The following is an 11,379-nucleotide window of genomic DNA, read 5'->3' as shown; positions in this document are numbered from 1 at the left end:
GTGGTACCTGAAGTTATAGATTGCTGAGTTTTTGCAAATGAAAGGAAAATACTGTATGTGAACAGACATTTTCAGTGATTAAATATAACAGGTCAAGGCACAGATCATCTTTTACTGACACTCACCTCTCAGCAATCCTGCGCATAGCGACATCAGAAACTATACCTGACTTCACTGCTCTAGTCGATGCCCATCAGAAACTCACACTGACTGAGTAGTTTAAATGTAATGTTGAGCGCTCTCTCTTTCTTGTGTTTTTGTGGTGCTGAATGTGGTCCGTGGTGCTGAATGCACAGTGCACTTCATTGCATGTTTAATGAGGAAAATACCTACCAAAAGGAGAACATGGATGTGGCTTATTTCTGTGCATGTTAAAAAGTAAAATAAGTAGCATATCTGTCACGTCCTGACCAGTAAAAGGGGTTATTTGTTATTGTAGTTTGGTCAGGGCGTGGCAAGGGATGTTTGTTTTGTGTGTTTTGGGGTTTTTGATTTGTGTTCTATATTTTCTATTTCTATGTTTATTCTAGTTTTCTATTTCTATGTTGTGTTTTTTCAATGACCTCCGATTAGAGACAGCTGGTTGTCGTTGTCTCTAATTGGAGGCCATATTTAAGTGTGTTAGTTTTTCACTTGTGTTGGTGGGTGGTTGTTCCTAGTATAGTCTGTGCACCTTACTGGACTGTTTTCGCCATTTGTTTTGTTTAAGTGTCTTCTCTTTAATAAAGTAAAGAAGATGATCAATATACCCGCTGCATTTTGGTCCACTCCTTACAACGACCATTACAGAACCACCCACCAAAGAAGGACCAAGCAGTGGAGGAAGGAGCAGAAGGAGAGCTATTTGGACTGGACATGGGAGGACATCCTGGACGGCAAGGGATACTACACGTGGGAAGAGATCCTGGCCGGAAGGGATCGCCTCGCATGGGAACAGGTGGAGGCAATCAGAAGAGCGGAGGCAGCAGAAAAAAAGGACCAACGGCGAAGTTATGAGGGAACACGGCTGGCAAAGAAGCCTGAGAGGCAGCCCCCAACATTTTTTTGGGGGGGCACACGGGGAGTTGGAGTAAGTCAGGAAATAGACCTGAGCCAACTCCTCATGCTTATTATGAGGAGCGATTGGCGTGGAGAGCACCGTGCTATGCGGAAGTGCGCACGGTCTCGCCCATCTGCACGCACAGTCCGGTGCGGTCGATACCAGCCCCCTGCAAGTCCCGTGCTAGAGTGGGCATCCAGCCAGGAAGGGGTATGCCTGCTCAGCATATCTGGCCACCAGTGCGTCTCCTAGGCCCAGGCTACCCTGCGCCTGCTCTACGCACAGCAGCCATCATTCCTCAGCACAGCCCAGTTCGCCCTGTGCCAGCACTCCGCCCGTGCAGGGCTACAGTGACAACTCAGCCAGGACGGGTTGTGCAGGCTGTGCGCTCCAGACCTCCAGTGCGTCTTCAAGACCCAGTGTATCCTGTTCCTGCTCCTCGCACTAGCCTTGTGGTGCGTGTTACTGTTCTGGCGCCTCCAAAGCCAGCCCCACGTATCAGGCCTCTAGTGCGCCTGCCCAGTCCAGTATGTCCTGTTCCTGCTCCTCGCACTAGCCCTGAGGTGCGTGTCAATAGTCTGGCGCCTCCAAAGCCAGCTCCACGCATCAGGCCTTCAGTGCGCAGTCCCAGTCCAGAGCTTCCGGCAACAGTTCCCCGTCCAGAGCTTCCGGCGACAGTTCCCCGTCCAGTGCTTCCGGCGATATCCTACAGTCCGGAACCGGCAGAGACGGCCTACAGTCCAGAACCGGCAGAGACGGCCTACAGTCCGGAACCGGCAGAGACGGCCTACAGTCCGGAACCGACAGAGACGGCCTACTGTCCGGAACCGACAGAGACAGCCTACAGTCCGGAACCATCAGAGACGGCCTACAGTCCAGAGCCTGCAGAGATGGCCCAGCCCGAGGTCTCCAGCGACACACCTCAGCCCGAGGTCTCCAGCAACGCACCTCAGCCCAGAGCCTTCAGCGGTGGTCTACAGCCCTGAGCCTTCAGTGGGGGTGGGCAGGTTAGAATGGGGACTAAGCCCTGGCTCCGGGCTGTTCATCAGTCCCTATCCCGACTGATGAACAGTCGGGATAGGGAATCTTCGTTAAGGAGGTAACCCCCGGACCCTGTTGGGACTCGGTTCTTCTCCTAACTCTGTGTGTGATCAGCAGTGCTCATATGTGAACATACCTTCTTGCAGTGGATAACGTGGACCCAAGTGACGCTCTCAGTTTTTCTAATGACAAAGGCAGTGGTTTAACTTCTATGGGCTAGGTGGGACGTTAGCGTCCCACTCTATTCAACAGCCAGTGGAATCACATGGCGCGAAATACAAATACCTCAAAAATGCAATAATTTCAATATTTCAAACATACGACCATTTTACACCATTTGAAAGATAAGACTCTCGTTAATCTAACCACATTGTCCGATTTCAAAAAGGCTTTACAGTGAAAGCAAAACATTAGATTATGTTAGGAGAGTACATAGCCACAAATAATCACACAGCCATTTTTCAAGCAAGCATATATGTCACAAAAAAAACAAAAACAGAGCTAAATGCAGCACTAACCTTTGATGATCTTCATCAGATGACACTCCTAGGACATTATGTTACACAATACATGCATGTTTTGTTCAATCAAGTTCATATTTATATCAAAACACAGCTTTTTACATTAGCATGTGATGTTCAGAACTAGCATTCCCACCCAAAACCTCCGGTGAATTTACTAAATTATTCATGATAAACGTTGACAAAATACATAACAATTATTTTAAGAATTATAGATACAGAACTCCTTTAAGCAATCGCTATGTCAGATTTTAAAATAGCTTTTCGGCGAAAGCACATTTTGCAATATTCTGAGTAGATAGCTCAGCCATCACGGCTAGCTAATTTGACACCCGCCAAGTTCGAGGCAACCTAAACTCAGAATTACTATTAGAAAAATTGGATTACCTTTGCTGTTCTTCGTCAGAATGCACTCCCAGGACTGCTACTTCCACAACAAATGTTGTTTATGTTCCAAATAATCCATAGTTATGTGCAAATACCCCCGTTTTGTTCATGCGTTCAGGTCACTATGCAAAGGGTAACGCACGAGTGCATTTCGAGACAAAAAAATTCAAAATGTTCCATTACCGTACTTAGAAGCATGTGAAACGCTGTTTAAAATATTTTTTTATGGTATTTTTCTCGTAAAATAGCGATAATATTCCAATTGGACAATACTGTATTCATTCAAAGAGGAAATTAAAAATGGCGAGGTCTCATGAACGCGCATTTCCATTCCCTTTGTCCTCAGGCAGATCACTGACAAACTGAGTTACTATACTTTGCCCAGAGACAGGAGATGCCCCAATCCGCTTTCTGGGTGCTTTAGAGAGCCAATGGAAGCCTTAGAAAGTGCAACATAACCCCACGGATACTGTAGTTTCGATAGACAAGCAAAAGGAGAACTACAAAATCGCAGACAGGCCACTTCCTACTTGGAATCTTCTCAGGGTTTTGCCTGCCATATGAGTTCTGTTATACTCACAGACACCATTCAAACAGTTTTAGAAACTTTAGCGTGTTTTCTATCCAAATCTACTAATAATATGCATATTCTCGTTTCTGGGCAAGAGTAGTAACCAGTTTAAATTGGGTACGTTTTTTATCCGGCCGTGAAAATACTGCCCCCTAGCCCAGACAGGTTAACAGAACCTGGTATGGGCCTTCCAATGGGGCTACTTCCCGTCTTTTCTCCTCAGGGACTGGATCCACACCCAGTCTCCTGGTTGGATTGGGTGAATCACCTTCTGTAATTCACCTGTTGGACTCAAAATCTTGGACATACGGGTTTGGTTAACAAACAGTCTTCTCATGTGCTCTGCTAGTATTTCTTCAACTTCTATGTCTACCTGTTCTGGTATCTCTAACTCTGGCATTCCATTTGTTCAACCCGATTAGCTAAAATGTCATCCGTCATTTAAAGAGATAGATCCTAATAAACCAACTCTAGGGATAATATCTTGACCTCATATTTTAGCTACCATAATCATGTCCACCAAGTAAGTTGGGAACGCTTCTACCCATTTGCTATACTTATCTATTATTGTTAAACACCCCTTCTTCCCCTCACTTTGGAATAGTTCAATAAGTCCATTTCCAAATGTTGGAATGGATATTCTACAAAAAATGTTGTTTTGGGAATTATCCTAACCTGTTCTATCACCTGCTCTACCATTCTTCCCCCCTATTGATACATGGCTCAGCCCATGTATCAATATTGCTGCATATCTAAACAATGTCTTTGGTAAGATTAGTAAATTATCCTTATGTCAGACATTCTCTTGTAGGATGCCCCCTTTCATTTTCCACATGTCCAATTCTCCCTGGGGCCTTCGTTCTTGGCTATCCTGTAACAATTCTCTGTCAAGTGTCTTATCTTTCTTTAAGATTTATCTGTGCTGCTTTGTATGGTTTTAAATGCCTATGTGCTTGTCTGTGTAAATAGTAACTTTTCTCTCCTTTCTTATCTCTAGTCAAGGCTACTATTTCGGCCTGCTATACAAAATAGTGTCTGGGCAATGGTTCAGTGTCTAACACCTTAGTTCCTGAAACTGCTTTCATTCCTCTTTTAGTTAGGGTAACAACTACTTTCAACAAAATTATCATATCTCCTCCTAGCGAATTTACCAAACACAAACTTCAAATAAAACAAAAATACATGCCATTGGAGCTGATAGTCTCTCCATGAATTAATATCCTAAAGCTAAGTGAACCAAATTCTCTTACTATCTTCTCCTGCTGGCCCCCCTCCTTTCTTCCTGCTACTCCCCAACCCTCAAGGTTTCAGGAGGACTTCTCTGTCTGTCCTTCCTTCTATATGTCGCTCTTTCTCATAACAGTCAGTGATAAATACTGTTTTTTTCCAAATATCAACTAAATGTCTCACTGTCTCCCTGGTTGCACTCCTGGATTTTAGAAAAATCAACCTGTCTTAATATCAAGATTATTGCATCGTTTAGTAAGTTTATCTGTTACTCTCAATGATCCTGGATCACAGATGTCATATCTCTCTGTCTTGTTGGCTTAGAACATGTTCTAAATACTTAACCTGTCTACCATTATTAAACTTTTCTTGCTAACTCAATAACCTTGTTCAATAAGAAAATATAATAATACTTATTATTTCAATTCCACAGCCTTGTTGTGTTAAATCTCTTCTATTGAATACAACAACAGCTGACTACCTAAAGGAAAATACTTATCTAAATAATGTATACAAATACTACTACTGGTCAAAAGATATTCAAATAGCATAATCAGATCAAAATGACTAATCTGAACTACTCCACAAAGGAAAATTATTGTACCCTTATCGTTCTAGGAAAATAGACTTAAGGAAGCCTACCCTTAGTCTAAGGCTTTGCCCTTTCAGTCTTCTCATTGGTTCAAATTACAAATATGTCTAAGAACTTTAAACTCCATCATCATGATCAGTTATACAAATTCCCTTAAAATTAGTATTACAAATGACCTTACATTCCCTATCCAAATGGCTTCTCAATGTGGCTGATCAGACCACAAAGGGGAGCCACTATAGAAGTCAAAAGTCATACCACCCTTTCAGAACCGTGTTTCTTACTACATTAGACAAATGAAAGCTAAGAACTTTATCTGCATTTTGTATCCCAGGTTCCCAGAACATCCCCTATCAAAAGAATTTCACGTGTTTAATTAAAACTCAGAAAACAAAACTTCAACGATTCCCTGTGTGTATAACTTCTAAGACTCCATATGTGTGTATAACTTCTAAGACTCCATATGTGTGTATACCCCTTTAAGATATCGTGGCTTCTAGGTGTACAGAAGGAACACTTTCAGCTCTCCAATTTAGCTTCTTGCGATACCTATCGGTTGAGGGACTGTGTTGATCTCCACTAATCATGTCTACCCAGTCTGTGATTTTCCTGCCCTGTGACACCCACTGGCCCATGTCCTCCCACCTTTCTGAGAGCTTCCTTAGCAAGAGATACATGGGGGCACCACCTTTCTCTAAATAATGTCTGGTTCTGTGGATTTAGCTCCACTTCCGCAGCAACATGAGTGCTGTCAAAGTGTAACCACTTTAACCCTATAGTTCTCTCTGGGGTTTTAAGTAAGGCTTCCTCATAGACAGGATCTGGACCTGGGTGTTTGTTATACCAGAGAGTACAGTGTAAGTCATCGGGAGACATTTTAATGAGTCCTGGTACTAGTTGTTCTGAGAGTTCCATCAAGGTTTTAGGAATATCTGTTATCCCCCCCTCAGCAAATCCTGACTGTACCAATAACATGGTTCCCCGTCCCCACAGACGACCATATTGTCTCGAACAATGTATGCCTTCATTCCCCTCTCAGTGGGAGTGACTGCCACATTTAGTTTCGTCATCACATCTCTGCCCAACAAGTTAACTGGGCATAGTTTAGATATTAGAACAGGGACAGTGGCTTCTCCCCCAGATGACTAATGTTTCAGGGTTATAGAAGCAGATAACCATTCCATGAATTGATGTCCTGATGCTGACCGTACTATTATCTGTTCCCCATTACTTTTTATCCCTTTGGGAGCCTCGTCTGCACAGATTGCTGTGCGACACGCCCCAGTATCACACAGAAATTTGATTCTCTCTCCCATTACTGTTAGTGTCAAATAGGGTTTCTGTTCCTGTTGTAATGCCAAATCAATCGTAGCCAATTCAAAAACTTCACAATCACTGTTCATAACTAAATCCTGAAAATCCTCCTTCCCCTCACTAGAGTCTGCTATTCCGTTCTCTTTTGTCACCCCTAAACTGTCTCTGTCTACTGTTCCTTGGTGGGGCCTTGCAATCCTCTGCCATGTGGCCTGTTTTTTTGCAGTTGTAGCACTTTCTGTCCTGGGGTTCTATCCACTTTCTACTCTACCTGTTTCCCACTTTCTCTTTCTCCTTTTGACAATCTCGGTTATTATGTCCCGTTTTGTTACAATGTTTAACCTCTCTAGGGTAGGTGGGACGAAATCGTCCCAACTACGTAACAGCCAGTGGAATCCTGTGGCGCGTTATTCAAATACCTTAGAAATGCTATTAGATCAATTTCTCAAACATATGACTATTTTACACCATTTTAAAGACAAGACTCTCGTTAATCTAACCACACTGTCCGATTTCAAAAAGGCTTTACAACGAAAACAAAACATTAGATTATGTCAGCAGAGTACCCAGCCAGAAATAATCAGACACTCATTTTTCAAGCTAGCATATAATGTCACATAAACCCAAACCACAGCTAAATGCAGCACTAACCTTTGATGATCTTCATCAGATGACACTTCTAGGACATTATGTTATACAATACATGCATGTTTTGTTCAATCAAGTTCATATTTATATCAAAAACCAGCTTTTTACATTAGCATGTGACGTTCAGAACTAGCATACCCCCCGCAAACTTCCGGTGAATTTACTAAATTACTCACGATAAACGTTCACAAAAAACATAACAATTATTTTAAGAATTATAGATACAGAACTTCTCTATGCACTCGCTATGTCCGATTTTAAAATAGCTTTTCGGTGAAAGCACATTTTGCAATATTCTAAGTAGATAGCCCAGCCATCACGGCTAGCTATTTACACACCCACCAAGTTTAGCCCTCACCAAAGTCAGATTTACTATAAGAAAAATGTTATTACCTTTGCTGTTCTTCGTCAGAATGCACTCCCAGGACTTCTACTTCAATAACAAATGTTGGTTTGGTCCCAAATAATCCATAGTTATATCCAAATAGCGGCGTTTTGTTCGTGCGTTCAAGACACTATCCAAAAGGGTAAATAAGGGTTACGCACCCGACGTGTTTCGTGACAAAAAAATTCTAAATATTTCATTACCGTACTTCGAAGCATGTCAACCGCTGTTTAAAATCAACTAGAATATGCATATAATTATTAGCTGTTTGAATGGTGTCTGTGAGTATAACAGAACTCATTTGGCAGGCCAAAACATGAGAAGATTCTGTTCAGGAAGTACCCTGTCTGACCATTTCTTCCCCTTCTTGATTCTCTCTATCCATTACAAAGGATCTCTGCTGTTACGTGACACTTCCTACGGCTTCCATGGGGTCTCAGAGCCCGGGAAAAAGCTGAATGACGTAATTCAAAGCCCTGGCTGAAACACACGAGCGCTTTTGCTAAGTGGTCTATCAGCGGACAAAGGGCTTCATGCTCGTGCACGATACGACACCATGATTTTATTCTATCGTCTCTGAACGGATTCAACGACTCCCGGTCGGAATATTATCGCTTTTTTATTTTAAACAGCGGTTGACATGCTTCGAAGTACGGTAATGATATATTTAGAAATCTTTTGTCACGAAATGCGCCATGCGCATGACCCTTATTTACCATTCGGATAGTGTCTAGAACGCACAAACAAAACGTCACTGTTGGAACATAACTATGGATTATTTTGGACCAAAACAACATTTGTTATTGAAGTAGAAGTCCTGGGAGTGCATTCTGACGAAGAACAGGAAAGGTAATCAAACTTTTCTAATAGTAAATCTGATTTTGGTGAAGGCTAAACTTGCTGGGTGTCTAAATAGCTAGCCCTGTGATGCCGGGCTATCTACTGAGAATATTGTAAAATGTGCTTTCACCGAAAAGCTATTTTAAAATCGGACATATCGAGTGCATAGAGGAGTTCTGTATCTATAATTCTTAAAATAATTGTTATGTTTTTTGTGAACGTTTATCGTGAGTAATTTAGTAAATTCACCGGAGGTTTGCGGGGGGTATGCTAGTTCTGAACATCACATGCTAATGTAAAAAAGCTATTTTTTTATATAAATATGAACTTGATTGAACAAAACATGCATGCATTGTATAACATAATGTCCTAGGGTTGTCATCTGATGAAGATCATCAAAGGTTAGTGCTGCATTTAGCTGTGGTTTTGTTTTTTGTGACATTATATGCTAGCTTGAAAAATGGGTGTCTGATTATTTCTGGCTGCGTACTCTGCTGACATAATCTAATGTTTTGCTTTCGCTGTAAAGCCTTTTTGAAATCGGACAGTGTGGTTAGATTAACGAGAGTCTTGTCTTTAAAATGCTGTAAAATAGTCATATGTTTGAAAAATGGAAGTTTTCGGATTTTAGAGGAATTTGTATTTCGCGCAACGCCCATCATTGAATATTGCATTTACATTTACATTTACATTTAAGTCATTTAGCAGACGCTCTTATCCAGAGCGACCCACAAATTGGTGCATTCACCTTATGATATCCAGTGGAACAACCACTTTACAATAGTGCATCTAAATCTTTTAAGGGGGGGGTTAGAAGGATTACTTTATCCTATCCCAGGTATTCCTTAAAGAGGTGGGGTTTCAGGTGTCTCCAGAAGGTGGTGATTGACTCCGCTGTCCTGGCGTCGTGAGGGAGCTTGTTCCACCATTGGGGTGCCAGAGCAGCGAACAGTTTGGACTGGGCTGAGCGGGAACCGTGCTTCCTCAGAGGTAGGGGGGCCAGCAGGCCAGAGGTGGATGAACGCAGTGCCCTTGTTTGGGTGTAGGGCCTGATCAGAGCCTGAAGGTATGGAGGTGCCGTTCCCCTCACAGCTCCGTAGGCAAGCACCATGGTCTTGTAGCGGATGCGAGCTTCAACTGGAAGCCAGTGGAATTATAAAATATTGGAGCAGGTGTTCCGCTAGCGGAACATCTAGATGTAACCAAGGTGCTAAAGTTTTTCAGCCAGCGGCTGGAATTACATCATTCAGCTTTTTCCCGGGTTCTGAGAGCCTATGGGAGCCGTAGGAAGTGTCACGTTACAGCAAAGATCCTACATTTTCAATAAACAGAGCCAAGAAGCCCAAGGAATGGTCAGAGAGGGTACTTCCTGTTTGGAATCTTCTCAGGTTTTTGCCTGCCATATGAGTTCTGTTATGCTCACAGACACCATTCAAACAGTTTTAGAAACTTTAGGGTGTTTTCTATCCAAAGCCAATAATTATATGCATATTCTAGTTTCTGGGCAGTAGTAATAACCAGATTAAATCGGGTACGTTTTTTATCCGCCTGTGTAAATACTGCCCCCTAGCCCTAACAGGTTAAACGGTGCCCCACAATCCCTTGCATAATGCCACGACTTCTGACAGTTGAAACATGTTTTTGCCTTATTCCTATCCATATTTTATAAAAAAATTTCCTTGAACACAGTTACCCAGACAGTTAATGTTAGATGCTCTACCTCAACCGGTTCACTCTTTTTGCAGTTTCAGTGATTATGACCTACTTTATTGCAGTGTTTACACGGTGTCTCACAATCTCTAGCGAAATGACCCGGTTTGTTACAGTTAAAGCATCTATTTCCCCCTTTCTTTTGACTGTCTCTATCCACTTTTCTCAATATGTTTGCTAAATCCTGTTCTCCTCTCTGTATCTCTTCCTCTCTACCTCCCTCGGCTCCCTGAGGACCAGCATATGGGGGAGGGGGTAACGGTCGGGTGGCACTTGATGTGGTTGTCTCCGTCTCACTACCACCACCTCGTTATCTGGGTTTTCCCGCCACCCCTGGTCTGCCAGGGAGGGGTACAATTTGGGCTTAGGTGGTGTCTCTGTGGGAGCCGTGGGAGTCCTCTCCGTCTGAGAGGATTTACTACTCATGTTCATTAAATTACTATCGTAGTTATTCTGCTCCTTCTCACAATCTAGAATTTTAGAAGGAGTATTCGTATGAATCCTGAATTATCTTTTATTCTATGTGTCTCCTTTAATTTTTTATTAAATTTTTTTAACTGATTCAATTACAATCTGTTTCTACTTGTTATTAATCTTTATGTGTATGCTATTTACCGTTGTTAATCTAGAATTGAAGAATAATTATTCGTATAGACCCTGACACATTGTTTATATCTCACGCGTAGACGAACCCATACCTGTCTTTTCTCGCGACTGTTGACTGAACAATATATTCCCCTCACACGCGACTAATTATCTTTTACCGTTATTAACCTAGAATTGTAGAATAATTATTCGTATGGACCCTGACACATTGCTTCTATCTCACGCGTAGACGAACCTGTCTTTTCTCGCGACTGTTGACTGAACAATATATTCACCTCACACGCGACTAATTATCTTCCCAATCCATGTGTGTGTTTTTAAAATTCTGATTATAAGTCAATTTAAAACTTCTATCTGTAATTATCTTATGTATTTCCTTCTCACAATATAGAATTTTCCCTCTAGAATGATCATTCGTATGGACCCTGACACACTGTTTATATCTCACGCGTAGACGAGCATGTCTTTTCTCGCGACTGTTGACTGAACAATATATTC

The sequence above is a fragment of the Salmo trutta genome, chromosome 31 (assembly GCF_901001165.1).
Source record: "Salmo trutta chromosome 31, fSalTru1.1, whole genome shotgun sequence".
Taxonomy (NCBI): Eukaryota; Metazoa; Chordata; class Actinopteri; order Salmoniformes; family Salmonidae; genus Salmo; species Salmo trutta.
This window is presented reverse-complemented; position numbering follows the sequence as displayed.